The 16796-nt window shown below is 38.8% G+C and overlaps 1 non-coding gene across 1 annotated transcript; it reads left to right on the plus strand.

Annotated features, from left to right (window-relative positions):
* The first annotated feature begins 6155 nt into the window (after positions 1 to 6155).
* On the plus strand, positions 6156 to 6262 carry LOC133067610 (U6 spliceosomal RNA). Its single transcript, XR_009695377.1, has one exon. It is a non-coding gene; the product is annotated as a U6 spliceosomal RNA (small nuclear RNA).
* Positions 6263 to 16796: the final 10534 nt, after the last annotated feature.

Below are 16796 nucleotides of genomic sequence, written 5' to 3' on the forward strand. Positions count from 1 at the left end.
ACTCCTTTTCCTATTTGGAATCAGTCTTGTTCCATGTCCAGTTCTAACTGTTGCTATTAGTCTTTGCCTTTTTCATTCATTCTTCCCCCGCCTCCCCCCATTGGGAAGATATATTAGATTGCCAGGGCTGCCATAACAAAGTACCACAGACTGGCTGACTTGAACAACAGAAATTTACTTTCTCACAATTCTAGAGGCTGGAAGTCTGAGATCAAAGTTTTGCCGGGACTGGTTTCTGGGTCCTATCTCCTTGGCTTGTGGATGACTGGCTTCTCCCAATCTTCATATGGTCTTTCCTCTGTACAAGTCTGTGTTCAAATTTCTTCTTTTTATAAGATCATCAGTCATATTGGATTAGGGTCCATTCTTAAAATCTCACTTTAGCTTCATAACCTCTTTAAAGAACTTGTCTCCAAATATAGTCACATTCTGAGTTACTGGTTAGGATTTATGAATAACACATGAATTTTAAGAGACACACTTTAGCCCATGACAGAGGGGTGATATATACTAAATCACAAATTCCCTGAAGCACTTTTCTTTTTTGAAGGAAGGATAACATGATAAGTTATTGAAAAGGGGATAGGGAGAAAAAGAAATTTAAGGAACATAAAAGAAAACAAATGTCCGGAGTAGTGGTTTTCAGCCAAAGATGATTTTCTAACCGGCCCCCGCCACCTCCTTCCCAGGGAACATTTGACAATACCAAGAGACATTTTTGTTTATCACAACAGGGGAGCTGTTACTGGCATCTAATGCATAGAGGCCAGAGATGCTGCTAAACATTTTATAATTTGTGATACAGTGCCATAACAAAGGATTATGCAGACCCAGACCTAAATGTACTAAATATACCTACATGTACCGAAAGACGCTTGCTCCTTGGAAGAAAAGCTATCACCAACCTAGACAGCATATTAAAAAGCAGAGATATTCCTGCCTGACTTCAGACTATACTACAAAGCCACAGTCATCAAGACAGTATGGTACTGGCACAAAGACAGAAATATAGATCAATAGAACAGAATAGAAAGCCCAGAGATAAATCCACGAACCTATGGATACCTTATCTTTGACAAAGGAGGCAAGGATATACAATGGAAAAAAGACAACCTCTTTAACAAGTGGTGCTGGGAAAACTGGTCAACCACTTGTAAAAGAATGAAACTAGAACACTTTCTAACACCATACACAAAAATAAACTCAAAATGGATTAAAGATCTAAATGTAAGACCAGAAACTATAAAACTCCTAGAGGAGAACATAGGCAAAACACTCTCCGACATAAATCACAGCAAGATCCTCTATGACCCACCTCCCAGAATATTGGAAATAAAAGCAAAACTAAACAAATGGGACCTAATGAAACTTAAAAGCTTTTGCACTGCAAAGGAAACTATAAGTAAGGTGAAAAGACAGCCCTCAGATTGGGAGAAAATAATAGCAAATGAAGAAACAGACAAAAGATTAATCTCAAAAATATACAAGCAACTCCTGAAGCTCAATTCCAGAGAAATAAATGACCCAATCAAAAAATGGGCCAAAGAACTAAACAGACATTTCTCCAAAGAAGACATACAGATGGCTAACAAACACATGAAAAGATGCTCAACATCACTCATTATCAGAGAAATGCAAATCAAAACCACAATGAGGTACTATTACACGCCAGTCAGGATGGCTGCTATCCAAAAGTCTACAAGCAATAAATGCTGGAGAGGGTGTGGAGAAAAGGGAACCCTCTTACACTGTTGGTGGGAATGCAAACTAGTACAGCCGCTATGGAAAACAGTGTGGAGATTTCTTAAAAAACTGGAAATAGAACTGCCATATGACCCAGCAATCCCACTTCTGGGCATACACACTGAGGAAACCAGATCTGAAAGAGACACGTGCACCCCAATGTTCATCGCAGCACTGTTTATAATAGCCAGGACATGGAAGCAACCTAGATGCCCATCAGCAGATGAATGGATAAGGAAGCTGTGGTACATATACACCATGGAATATTACTCAGCCATTAAAAAGAATTCATTTGAATCAGTTATAATGAGATGGATGAAACTGGAGCCCATTATACAGAGTGAAGTAAGCCAGAAAGATAAAGAACATTACAGCATACTAACATATAAATATGGAATTTAGAAAGATGGTAACGACAACCCTATATGCAAAACAGAAAAAGAGACACAGAAGTACAGAACAGACTTTTGAACTCTGTGGGAGAAGGTGAGGGTGGGATGTTTTGAAAGAACAGCATGTATATTATCTATGGTGAAACAGATCACCAGCCCAGGTGGGATGCATGAGACAAGTGCTCGGGCCTGGTGCACTGGGAAGACCCAGAGGAATTGGGTGGAGAGGGAGGTGGGAGGGGGGATCGGGATGGGGACTACGTGTAAATCTATGGCTGATTCATATCAATGTATGACAAAACCCACTGAAAAAAATAAATAAAGGGAAAAAAACAAAAAAGGAAAAAGCAGAGATATTACTTTGCTGACCAAGGTCCATCCAGTCAAAGCTATGGTTTTTCCAGTAGTCTTGTATGGATGTGAGAGTTGGACTATAAAGAAAGTTGAGCACCAAAGAATTGATGCTTTTGAACTGTGGTGTTGGAGAAGACTCTTGTGAGTCCCTTGGACTGCAAGGGGATCAAAGCAGTCAATTCTGAAGGAAATCAGTCCTGAATATTCATAGGAAGGAAGGACTGATGCTGAAGCTGAAACTTCATTACTTTGACCACTTGATGCAAAGGACTGACTCATTGAAAAAGACCCTGATGCTGGGAAAGATTGAAGCAGGAGGAGAAGGGAATGACAGAGGATGAGATGGTTGGATAGCATCACTGACTTGATGGACATGAGTTTGAGTAAGCTCCGGGAGTTGGTGATGGACAGGGAAGCCTGGTGTGCTGCAGTCCTAGGGGTCGCAACGAGTCAGACACGACTGAGCAACTGAACTGAACTGAACTGAACTGAAATGTACCAAGGTTGAGAAACCCCAGGATAAACTTTTGGATGACTTCATCAATATAAAATCTGAATATCTTTGATCCAGTAATATCAATACTACTTCCAAGAATCTATCCAGCAGAAATATTCACCCATGTGTACAAACATATATATAGATACTTATGCTCATTGTTTATCAGTTCAAAATTGAAAATGGCTCAAATGTACTAAGGATCAAGAATTCTTATTAAAAACTTACTAGGAAAGATGTTGAAAATATATTGTAATTGAAAAATCAAATTGCAGAACAATATGTATGTTGTCCCTTTTTGTTGTTAAAAATGTAATCCATGTATATTTATATATAGTTCTTTAAAACTACTTATGTTATATATGTGTCTGTGTGCACAGTTGAATACCTGACGTCAGAGGTTGCCTTTGGGGAATGGCATTATTGGCAATAGAAGAACTTACATGCTTAAATTTATACATTTCTGAATTACTTGGCTTATTGCTTCTCGGCCTTTTGGCTAAGATCAAATGTGAATTACTTGGCTTAAAGTCTCAAGGATATAGCACTTTGCTTTGGCAAATGTGACAGACTCCAGGCTAACTTTGAGAATATTGACTCTTACTAATTTGGAACACTGTTTTACCAAACTACTGTAAAGCAGGGAGCAACGTATTGTAATAATCCTCAAACCAAATCTGGGAGGACTCCTGTGGACTAAGAATGATTTTTTTATTTTTAAATGGCTGATTGAAAAAAATCAAAAGAAAAACAATATTTTGTGATGTAAAATTTATACAAAGCTCAAATTTCGGTGCCAACATATAAACTTGTATTGGAAGTTTATATTGTACTCATTCATTGCAGACTCCCTGGGGCTACTTTAATGCTACAACAGCAGAGTTGAGTAGTTTTGACACAGGCTGTCTCACACGCAAAGCATAAAATATATACTATTTGGCCCTTCACAGAAAAAGTCTGCAAAGTCCTGCAGTAAGATGCTGTCCAGGATGTTGAACTTTCAACTCTTTTGCTATGATCACACTAAAAGAATTGTGAAAAACTATGTCACCTCTTCACCTTTTTTTCATCAACATCAAAAATGTTTTTAAGGACTTCCCTGGTGGTTCAATGGTAGAGAATCTGCCTGACAACACAGGAGACACAGGCTCCATCCCTGATCCAGAAAGACCTGAGCACAGAACAGCTCGGCTTCTGTGCCACAGCTATTGAGCTTGTGCTCTAGAGCCTGGAAGCTTCGACATGAGAAGTCTACACGCTGCAACTAGAGAGTAGGGAAAGCCCACGCACAGCAACAAAGACCCTGCACAGCCAAAAATAAATAATACATAAGTAATTTTTTAAAATGTTTTTAAGTTTAAGTAGACAGAGTCTAATTTCTAACATCTACATATTCTAGTATTATATATTGATATTTTAACTAGTTGTTATATCACTTCAAGAATACATCCAACGAGATCTCTAACAGTTTGGTACCTACCATCCATCCCCTGGAGAAGGAAATGACAACTCACTCCAGTATTCTTTTTTTTTTTTTTTTAGTTCTACCAGTTTATTGCTACCAACCCATCTCCCTCCACCCTCATGCACACATGCTCGGTCATGTAACCCCATGGACTGCAGCCCACCAGGCTTCTCTGTCCATGGACTTTTCCAGGCAAGAATACTGGAGTGGGTTGCCATTTCCTTCTCCCCACTTCAGTATTCTTGCCTGGAGCATCCCATGGATGGCGAAGCCTGGCAGGCTACAGACCGTGGGGTTGCAAAAGTCAGACATGACTTAAGCAACTTAGCACACATATACTATCCATACTAAAAATTGTAAAATAAATAAGCTCTTCTTTGAAGTTGAAAGTTTAAATTTTTTTAAACTTACTTTCTATTTTTAAATGAGTTCCACACAGAAGTTTATTCTAATATATTCTATATTTATGCTTGAAAATATTTTTTATCATCATCACACTATCTGTAACAAAAATATGTATTTAAATTGAGGTTACAATTATAGTCTCTTACCATAGTCTGGGTTTCTTCCTGGGACTCCCTGACCTCCTAAATGATTTTATTAAAAAATTGGTATTCATTGAGATTCATTCTTTTGCTGTATAGTTCTATAGGTTTTAACAAATGCATAATGCCTTGTATTCACCATTTTGGTATCATAGAGAATAGTTTAACCACCCTAAAAATCTTCTATGCTTCCTCTTTTCCATCCTCTCTTCCTCCTCTCAAACACCCAACGATCAATGATCTTTTTATTATCTCTGTTATTTTGCCTTTTCCAGAATGTCATATAATTAAAATCATATATTAGTAGCCTTTTCAGGCTAACTTCTTTCACTTAGCAATATATATTCAAGATTACCCATACTTTTTTGTGGCTTGAGAGCTTCTTTCTTGTCTGTGAATAATATTTCATCATATGGATGTACCACTGTTAGTTTTTCCATTCACCTATTGAAGGTTTTAGAAAAGGCAGAGTAACCAGAGATCAAATTGCCAACATCTGCTGGATCATTGAAAAAGCAAGAGATTTCCAGAAAAACATCTATTTCTGCTTTATTGACTATGCCAAAGCCTTTGACTGTATGGATCACAATAAACTGTGGAACATTCTTAAAGAGATGGGAATACCAGACCACTTGACCCACCTCTTGAGAAACCTATATGCAGGTCAGGAAGCAACAGTTAGAACTGGACATGGACAAACAGACTGGTTCCAAATAGGAAAAGGAGTACGTCAAGGCTGTATATTGCCACCCTGCTTATTTAACTTATATGCAGAGTACATCATGAGAAACGCTGGGCTGGAAGAAGCACAAGCTGGAATCAAGATTGCCAGAAGAAATATCAATAACCTCAGGTATGCAGATGACACCACCCTTATGGCAGAAAATGAAGAGGAACTAAAAAACCTCTTGATGAAAGTGCAAGAGGAGAGTGAAGAAGTTGGCTTAAAGCTCAACACTCAGAAAACTAAGATTATGGCATCTGGTCCCATCACTTCATGGGAAATAGATGGGGAAAGAGTGGAAGCAGTGTCAGACTTTATTTTTTGGGGGGCTCCAAAATCACTGCAGATGGTGATTGCAGCCATGAAATTAAAAGACGCCTACTCCTTGGAAGGAAAGTTATGACCAACCTAGATAGCATATTAAAAAGCAGAGACAGTGCTCGCTTCGGCAGCACATATACTAAAATTGGAACGATACAGAGAAGATTAGCATGGCCCCTGCGCAAGGATGACAAGCAAATTTGTGAAGCATTCCATATTTTTAAAGAATTCATTTGAATGAGTTCTAATGAGATGGATGAAACTGGAGCCCATTATACAGAGTGAAGTAAGCCAGAAAGATGAAGACCAATACAGTATACTAACGCATATATATGGAATTTAAAAAGATGGTAACGATAACCCTATATGCAAAACAGAAAAAGAGACACAAATGTACAGAACAGACTTTTAGACTGTGGGAGAAGGCGAGGGTGGGATATTCAGAGAGAACAGCATTGAAACAAGTATACTATCAAGGGTGAAACAGATCACCAGCCCAGGTTGGATGCATGAGATGGGTGCTCAGGGCTGGTGCACTGGGAAGACCCAGAGGGATGGGATGGGGAGGGAAGTGGGAGGGGGGATCGGGATGGGGAACACATGTAAATCCATGGCTGATTCATGTCAATGTATGGCAAAAACCACTACAATATTGTAAAGTAATTAGCCTCCAATGAATAAAAATAAATGGAAAAAAATAAAATAGAATAAAAACTATTGTAGTAGAACTAAAATAAATAAATAAATAATAAAGCAATTGGCGCAGGAAAAAAAATAAAAAGCAGAGACATTACTTTGCCAACAAAGATCCGTCTAGTCAAGGCTATGGTTTTTCCAGTGGTCACGTATGGATGTGAGAGTTGGACTGTGAAGAAAGCTGAGTGCCAAAAAATTGATGCTTTTGAACTGTGGTGTTGGAGAAGACTCTTGAGAGTCCCTTGGACTGCAAGGAGATCCAGCCAGTCCATCCTAAAGGAGATCAGTCCTGGGTGTTCATTGGAAGGACTGATGCTGAAGCTGAAACTCCAATACTTTGGCCACCTGATGCTAAGAGTTGACTCATTGGAAAAGACCCTGGTGCTAGGAGGGATTGGGGGTAGGAGGAGAAGGGGACGACAGAGGATGAGATGGCTGGATGGCGTCACCAACTCGATGGACATAAGTTTGAGTAAACTCTGGGAGTTGGTGATGGACAGGGAGGCCTGGCGTGCTGCGGTTCATGGGGTCGCAAAGAGTCGGACATGACTGAGTGACTGAACTGAACTGAATTGAAGGTTGGTTCTAGTTTTTCGTGATTCATAGTGATTATGAATAAAACTGCTACAAACATTCATGTGCAGGTAAGATTTACTTTTTATCATGATTTCAGTTTTATTTTTTAAAATATTTATTTATTTGTCTGCTTTGAGTCTTAGTTGCAGTGTGTAGTTTCATTTTTAGTTGCAGCAATCAAACTTTTATTTGTGGCGTGTGGAATCTAGTCCCCTGACCAGGAATTAAACCCGGACCCCATCATTGGGAATGTGGAGTCTTAGCTTCTAGACCACCATGAAAGTCCCATCATTTTTCATTTCAAGTATAATATTCAAAGAATATAATAAAAATGATTGACAAATACATCTTGAAAGTCAAAATTAAAATGATATAGCCCATCATAGTGTATTTATTCAGTTTTTTAATTAATAAAAAACAAGATAATAAATGTGTTGGTTCTTACTACTTAAATAGCAAAAATACAATATAATATGCAGCTGAAATTATAAGTTATTTGTGAAGTAAGAAATATTATACAAGACCCAGTATTCTTTCTGCAAATATGTAAATAGGCATATATAAAACTCTGGGGTTAAACTTTTAAGATTAATTAGAGAATATTTAAGTATATAAAAACCAGAAACAATCTCATTAAATTCATCAGACATCATAACAAAATTGTTCCTATTTATTTAATGAAACTGGAAGATACATGCCATGCACAAAGGCAAATGCACTGTTTGTAGTACCAGTATAGGTTTGTTTCCTGCAAATACACAATTCTAATGTGTACTATTTTGCTTGATTCCTATTACAAAAGAAAAACATATGGTGCATTTATTTACAGTGCAGTTTTCCTGCACCATCACATTCTGGTTAAAAAAACAAACAGACAGGAAAACTTCAAAAAATGTAAAATTTCCAAATTCAAAATGGTCTTTTTCCCAAGGTAGGTGATAGAATATATTTTATTTAACAGTTTGTTAGCTTAATTGATAGCATGTATATATTTAGACATTTTGTAAATGGGATTCCGTTTATACTTTGACCCTAAGAATACATTTAGGAATGAGATAGATATCACTCTTTTTATTCCATAGAGTAATACAGAAACTCAGGTTGATATTAGAACAGCCTAGACTCCTGGGAATGCTTTAACCTAAGTACAAACTTAACCCTGACCATCACTACAATGGTTTATAAAATGAAAAGAGATCAGTGTTGTGTCCCCAGGGGCTGTTCACTCTGATTGAACCTATCCCAGCACATCTGAGGAATAAAGCTCTTTAATCATTGCTACTATAGTTCCCATAGCTGCTGCTACTTCTGCATAACAGTAAAGATAAAGAAAACCCAGTCTCTCCCCAAAGATCACCATGTGAAGGTCCAAGACTTGGGTGGGCAATTCAGGCATATTCTCCCCATTAGGCTGATAACTGGGATCAAAAGAGTCAGGTCTTGAACTTATAGATTCAATTCTCTTATTTATGATGGTGGTTCATAGAACTATGGCTGAAGAGGCTTTGTCTTTGGATCTACCTGTCACATGAGGACCACATTTGGCATATGTGTTCACATGTTAATATTTCTCTGCAGTCTGTGAGGCCCTGCGCACCAAATCCCTGGTCACAGAGTTCAGTCCTGGGCCTAAACACAAGACGCAGAGGTCGCTCATCACTTGTCAAAGACCTACGCACTGCCCGGGAAAAAAGGATTGCAATGGGACCATTTGGATATGACGACCAAGTTCTCAAGCTAAGTGAAAACTCAGAAGTTTTTCCCAGGACTTTTTCCCCTTGAAGTAAAGGTAATTATTTCTAGGATGAGCCCTTCTCTTGCTCCAAGACACAGGCAGCAGTGGACTTAGTCACATTCTTCTCTTTACCTGATGTTGTATAATCTCTTTGTCATTATGTTTATAAAGAAAAATCTATTTAATGCTGACCTGGCTTTTTTTTTTGACCTGGCTTTTTAATTTGCACCATATACACAGAGGGTTCAAGAAAATTGACATCACGCTAGGTGACTGCATATTTTTCCATAACCCAGGAAAGTCATATACAAAGTATAGGTCAGAACTCCAAATTTTACTAGAACAGAAATATTCAAAGACCCAGAATCTTTTGCAAGGTATACAAAGAGCCCTTTGAAACCCAGACTAGAATCCCATTAATCTGGGAAAGAAAGTCATAGGTGATGTTTTCTATCCACAAGTTTAGTCTTGTTCTAAAGCAAGCTCTTTAACTGCAGCCCACAAGGCAATGAGGAAGCCATGTCACAGGACTTTCATAAGAAAGCAGAGTCAGTACAATATTTCCCGCCTTGTATTGTGTGCATGGGTGTGAACACTTTTAGTTCTCTGTGAAACATTGCTGCAGTTTCACAAGGCTGATCAGCAATTCTTACAAGCCTCAGTATAGTTAATGCTTAAAAGATTTAGAAATCATGGGAGAGTTACAAACTGTATCTGTATCCTAAGCTGGGATCCTCTAAGAGCACACAGTACCCCTAAACTTGCCATGGAAGAGGAAATATCCAGAATTCACAGTAGTGTGAATCCAGCTTTCTTTCCAAAATATTGATTGCTATTTACACCCTAAATAGCTTTGGGACATTCAGTGATTATTGTAAAATAAAGGCAATATGAATCTCACTCTATTTTTCTTCTGATCAGATCCTCTCTTCTGGTGCATTATTATAATCAGAAATATGAAAAGCAATAATTTCCACTGTGAACTCCTAGCAGCTATGGAACATGGAGGGAAAAAAGAACTTTGGGGAATATCAGTTAAGTATGAAAAAGAAAATCTTCCCTTTTCTGGTTTCATGTAACCCATGTTTTTATTTGTTAATTTACACACTTCATCCCAGTGAAACACTAATCCATTAAGCACCACCACATATATCAAAGTCATTTCCACATCTATCAAATCTGAAGATTCCAAGATCTGGCTGCCATGAGACATTTGAGACAATAAATAATTCTGTGTGAGTACTTTTTCAGCCCCTGTATCTCTGCCTTTCACTTCATAATGAAAGGACTTTATTGTGCTCTCTGCATCACTGGCAGGAACAAGAGGGCGGAACTGAACTCTTCAGTAGGTCAGCAAGGCCAAACAGAGGGTCTGTTAGGCTATCTGTACTGTGGGAAGGGCAGCAGCAGAAATCACCCTTGTCTTTGAGTGATTTTATGACACACATTGAAGAACCTCTCACAGACAATATGCTTAGTCTAGTAGGAATTGTGCGGTACACTGCAGATGTGCTGTGGGAGGCCAGGGGAGGCGGCTGCTGCCATAGTCTTGGATCTCAGAGACAGCAAGAGCCTTAGAGAGGGGAGAAGATCCTCCAGGCTGGGGAAAAGACAGGAGAAAAGCTGGAGGAAGGAACTTGGCAGGGGTGCTTGAAGGCTCCATTTTCAGCTCCTGTTTCCAAATCGGTTCACTTGTTACTTCACAGTTAAGAAGCTGGACATCCATCTCCTTACCCTTGTACTTTGTGTGTGTGTGTGTTAGTTGCTCAGTTGTGTCTGATTCTTTGTGACCCCTTGGGGACTGTAGCCCACCGGGCTCCTCTGTCCATGGAATTCTCCAGGCAAGAATACTGGAGTGGGTTGCCATGCCCTCCTCCAGGGGATCTTTCTGACCCAGGGATCGAACCTGGGTCTCCTGCATTGCAGGCAGATTCTTTACTATCTGAGCCACTAGGGAAACTGAATCTATTCATATTAATAAAATGTTATAATGACAAAATACTCCAGAGGTCCCACAAATCCTTGCCTGTCCTTCCAGGCTGAGGCTGTTGTAAGACTCTCTTCCCAACCAGAATGTCTCGGCTGTCATCTTTCCATTGCTCCTATTTTCATCTTTCTTCTCCTTTCTTCTGCCACAGACATTCACTAACTCCATAGGTCGAATTAGACAAAGGACTGCTGCCAATCCTACTGTGAAAAGGAAGCTTCTGCTTAGTCCAGCTTGTTCAAGAAACACCATGCTGACCTTCTCCTGGCCAAGAGCTAGAGAAATTTTCCATTTTTCCATCAAGATTCATGTCTTTACTAGTTTACACATACCATCTGTTAGCATTCCTAGTGAACTACATCAACAGAAATTTCCTGAGCAGTGAAAAGGAGTTGGTGACTCAGAAAGAAAACACCTGTTAGAATTTATTCTCTCCCCTCCCACAGCCTCCCACTGGTTATCACTTAATCCTCCCACTCCACCCTATCATTTCTAGAACTATACTGTCAGCAAATAGTTACCAAATGCATGTATTATTGAGGCATCATGGATATCCCAAGAAGTACAAGACAGTTTTTCTGACTCTGAGAAATTTGTTGTCTTGGTTGATAAAATGGGCTCATTTGTTGGAGGCAGCATCAGAGCCTCTCAGAAGTCAAGAGTGAGCTGGATACTCCCACTTTTTTGAGATTTCAGCTATATATTTAAAAATTAAGTACCAGAATGATATTTTTAAAAATATGGTAGGTTTTTAAAGTGTACACTTAAACTATTGTTTTTTAACACAAAAATTTACAATGACGAACTTTTGAAACAATGTCAAAAATCTAAATTGACATGAATGTTTTAGCAATACTATTCATAATAGCCAAGAAGTGGAAACAACCCAAATGTCCATCAACTGACAGATGGATAAATAAACTTTGATTTATCCATACAATAAAATATTACTCATCAATAAAATGTAGTGAAGTACTAGTGTGATGACAGATGAATGGATAAAGAAGATTGAGATATATATATATATGCATGCCCATACATATACATACAATGGAATATTACTCAGCCGTAAAAAGAATGAAATGATCCATTTGCAGCAATATGGATGGACCTAGAGATTATCATACTAAATGAAGTTTGGAAGACAGAGAAATCAAATATCATATGATATCACTTATATGTGGAACCTAAAAAAAATGATACAAATGAACTTATTTATAAAACAGAAATAGGGCTTCCCTGATGGCTCAGTGGTAAAGAATCCGCCTGCCAATGCAGGAGACACGGGTTCAATCCCTGATCCAGGAAGATCCCACGTGCTGCAGGGCAACTGGGCCCATGTGCCACGACTGCTGAGCCTACGCTCCACAACAAGAGAAGCCACTGCAATGAGCAGCCTGTGTGCTGCAACTAGAGAGGAGCCCCCACTCACAGCACCCAGAGAAAAGCCCTTGCAGCGACGAAGACCCAGCACAACCAAAGATAAATAAATAAATAAACAGAAATTATTAAAAAAAAAAAAAAAAAAACAGAAATAGACTCACCAGACATTGAAAACAAACTTATGGTAACCAAAGGGGAAAGGAGGTGGAGAGGAATTAGTTCGGAATCTGGCATTAGCAGATACACACTACTATATGTAAAATGATTCCCTGATAGCTCAGTTGGTAAAGAATCCACCTGCAATGCAGGAGACCCTGGTTCACTTCCTGGGTCAAGAAGATCCTCTGGAGTAGGGATAGGCTACCCACTCCAGTATTCTGGCCTAGACTATTCATGTACTATACAGTCCAAGGGGTCACAAAGAGTTGGACACATCTGAGCAAATTTCACTCACTCACTCACATATATAAAATAGATAAACAATAAAAACTTACATAGCACAGGGAACTATATTCAATATCATTAATAACCTATAATGAAAAAGAATCTGAAGAAGAATATATATGTATAATTGATTCACTTAGCTGTATACTTGAAACAAACACATTATAAATCAATATACTTCAATGTTTAAAAAATGATGAAGTACTGATAAATGCTACAACCTGGCTGAAACTTATGCTAAGTGAAAGAAGTCAGTTACAAAAGACCATATATTGTATGATTTCATTTATATGAAATTTTCAAAGTAGACAAATTTTGTGTGTGTGTGTGTTCCTTCTTAAACCAGTTGTCTGCTGAAGGGCACTTGGGTTATTTCCATGTCCTGGCTATTGTAAATTGTGCTGCTATGAACATTGGAGTGCATGTATCTTTTTGAACCAGAGTTTTCAACTTTTCAGTTGCACGCCCAGCAGTGGAATTGCCGGATCATGTGGCTGCTTTATTTTGAGCTTTTTGAGGAAACTCCATACTGTTTTCCATAGCAGCTACACCAATTTACATTCCCACCAGTAGTGCAGGGGGGCTTCCCAGGTGGCACTAGTGGCACAAATGATAAAGAACCTGCTTGCCAATGCTGGACACGTAAGAGACGAAGGTTCAGTCCCAGGGTTGGGAAGATCCCCTGGAGGAGGGCATGGCAACCCACTCCAGTATTCTTGCCTGGAGAATCCCACGGACAGAGGAGCCTGGTGAGTTACAGTCCACAGGTTCACACAGAGTCAGACATGACTGAGCGACTTAGCACGCATGCATGTACAATAGTGTAGCAGAGATCCCCTTTCTCCAACTCTCTCCAGCATTTGTTTTTTTAACAGACTTTTTGATGATAGCCATGCTGGTCAGTATGTGGTTTTGATTTGTCTTTCTCTAATAATTATCAGCGTTGAGCATCTTTTCATGTGTCTGTTGGCCATCTGTATTTCTTCTTTGGAGCAGTGTTTCTTTAGGTCTTCTGCCCATTTTTTGATTGGGTTGTGTTTTTTTTTTTTTTTAATGCATTGTATAAGCTGTTTGTACATTTTGGATGTTAACCTCTTGTCAATTGTATCATTTGCAAATATTTTTTCCCAGTCCATAGGTTGTCTTGTCATTTCGTTGATGGTTTCCTTTGCTATGCAAAAGCTTGTAAGTTTGATTAAGAACCATTTGTTTATTTTTGCTTTTGTTTCCTTTGTCTTAGGAGACAGGTCCAAAAAATATTGCTATGATTTAAGTCAGAGAATGTTTTGCCTATTTCTCTTCTAGAAATTTTATGGTATCATGTCTTATATTTAGGTATTTTAATCATTTTAGTCTATTTTTGTGTATAGTGAGGGAGTGTTCTAATTTCATTCTTTTATATGTAGCTGTCCAGTTTTCCCAGGAACACTTGCTAAAGAGACTATCTTTTCCCCATTGTATATTCTCCTCTCCTTTGTGGTAGATTACATAATAAGCAGTTTATAGAAACAGAAAGTAGATTACAGATTATTTAGGACTGGGAGAGGTGGGAATTAGGGAGGGAGGGTTGGAGAAGGGAACAGGAATTGACTGTTAATGGGTGTTTTTTAGGGGGAACAAATACATTCTAAAAATATCTTGGGGTGATGATTGTGCAACCTTCTGAATATACCAAAAAACACTGCATCATACATTTTTTTTGACCACACCTGGAGGCCTGTTGGATCTTAGTTCCCTGAACACGGATTAAATCTGTGCCCGCTGCAGGGGAATCGCATAGAGCCTTAGCCACTGGACCACATCATACACTTTAAATGGGTAAATTGTATAGTATGTTAATTGTATCTCAATTAAGCTGTTTTTAAAAGTTTAAACCGAGATGGCTTCATGACTGTGAAAGGCCCACCAATGCAGGATGCTGGGCAGTGTGGAGCAGTGACCAGAACATCGATTTGAAAGTCGACATGCTTGAGTCCAAATATTTTGCTGCTTATCAATTATGTGACCTTAGGTGAATTACTTAGTTCTCTGAGGTTTATTTTATTTGTTGTAAAATGGTGACAATAATTCCTAATTCATAGGGTTTTTTTTTAAGAAATAGAAATTTAAAAAAAAATTAAAGAGTTATTCTGTTCCAGGCACTGTTCTAGATTCTGGGATAATAGTTGTAACCAGGACAGTCAAGGCATAAAACTTCTCCAGCGTAAAATATTGGCCATTAATTTAAAAATATTAAAGACCCTGAAAGCTAACACTGTGCCAAACACATTTATGAGCTAAATTTTGCCCTTGGGCTGACAGTTTGTGATCCCTGGTATAGGCTTTTCAGATGGTGAGTTTCTAGACTATTGCCCACTTGGCTGAAACTCAGCACCCTCAGCCTGCTCCCATATGCTTCCAACACCAACCGAAGAAATAATCCTCATAAAGTCCAGGGAAATCATCCTAGCAAGTAATTGAGCCAGCTCTATAAGATGCTGCAGGCTTCCTCAATGAGCCCATTCATTTTCCAGGCTTGGACTGAGCTGGCACTTTCTACAGGGTAGGTTTGGAAAGGACATGTGCTTCCCATGCCTTTCAAAACCATCTGTCCTCTGAGAACCTCTTTGGGAGGCCAGTTCAGGACACCTTCTCAGATGTTTGGATTTAACCCTTTCATTCTTCTTTACCTGCTGATGCCTATCACCTTGACTGTGTTTGGCCAGACATGCTAAGTATGTCTACTTAGCTACGCAGTAACTGCATAGGAGGCTGTTTCCTGGAACGCAATAATGGATGACTAAACTGTTTCACTTCTCTAACATATCCCAGACCTCAGAAAAGAAAGAAAGCATTAAATGTCTCTTGTAGCTTTTCAATTCAGAATCAAGCAACCTCACATTGCTCATTTATCCATCAACAGAGAAGTAGAGTTTAAAGCTCTTGAGAAGAGGAATTCTATAGAGAGTATTTGGGAAGTCAGTGCCTTCATTGGGGTCATATTACCCCTTCAACACCAAACTGTTTTTTGGAGTGCTTCACCCTCGTAGGGTCATGGAATTCCACAGGACCTCTGAGTTTGAGTCTTTCATGGGCATAAGCTAAGTGGAGCACACCAGACTTCCAAAAGCCTCTGCCAAGTCAATGTGATGTAGAGAAAAATGGTAGACTCATGTTCAAATTCCCTTCTGCTACACTAGTAACCATGTGAGTCTGCGGAAATTACTTTATCATTCTGAATTTTACTTTCACATTTGTAAAATGGGAAGAATAATATGATCTCAAGGGTCTTTTGCAGTGGTTCTCAACCCAGTTACATATTAACATTGCTTTTTAAAAATGTGACAGCCTGTCCTACAAATCCAGTCAGAATCTCTGAGGGTGCAATATATTATATTATAAAAGGTCCACGGATTATTCTAACATACAGTCAGGATTGAAAAATCACTGGTGAGGATTAAATGTTACTTGTGTGCAAAAAAAAAAAAAAGTTACTTGTAAAGCAGTTCGTATTAGTTCCTAGTTACTCCCTAACTTAAGCGTCAAACCAGCAATTGACTATTCTTTCGGTTTAGGTTCTAAATCTGCACCACCAGGTGTCAGTCTGACCATACAAGTTGGTCCCTAGAAATTTTTATTTCCCTGTTTTCTCAATAACAGCCATGTACCCTCCCCATGAGCACTTGTTGGGTACCTGCCTGTCTTATGCCAGCTACAGTGCTAGTGACCATGTGATTTCGAATCATATGACAAGTAGTCAGGGTAGTTATTGCCTCAACTATGAGGAATCAGAGGGTCAGAAAGATTCCTTTTACAGGATGTACAATAAGCAGCAGAACTGAGATTCAAGCTTCGTTCATTCACTCACTCATTCAGAAACACTGACCCTTACTAGGCACAAGGTACTGTATGCGGTAATTCGGATTCAAAGGTGAACAAAACATAATTTTTATCTT

Source organism: Dama dama, chromosome 12, assembly GCF_033118175.1.
Source record: "Dama dama isolate Ldn47 chromosome 12, ASM3311817v1, whole genome shotgun sequence".
Lineage (NCBI taxonomy): Eukaryota > Metazoa > Chordata > Mammalia > Artiodactyla > Cervidae > Dama > Dama dama.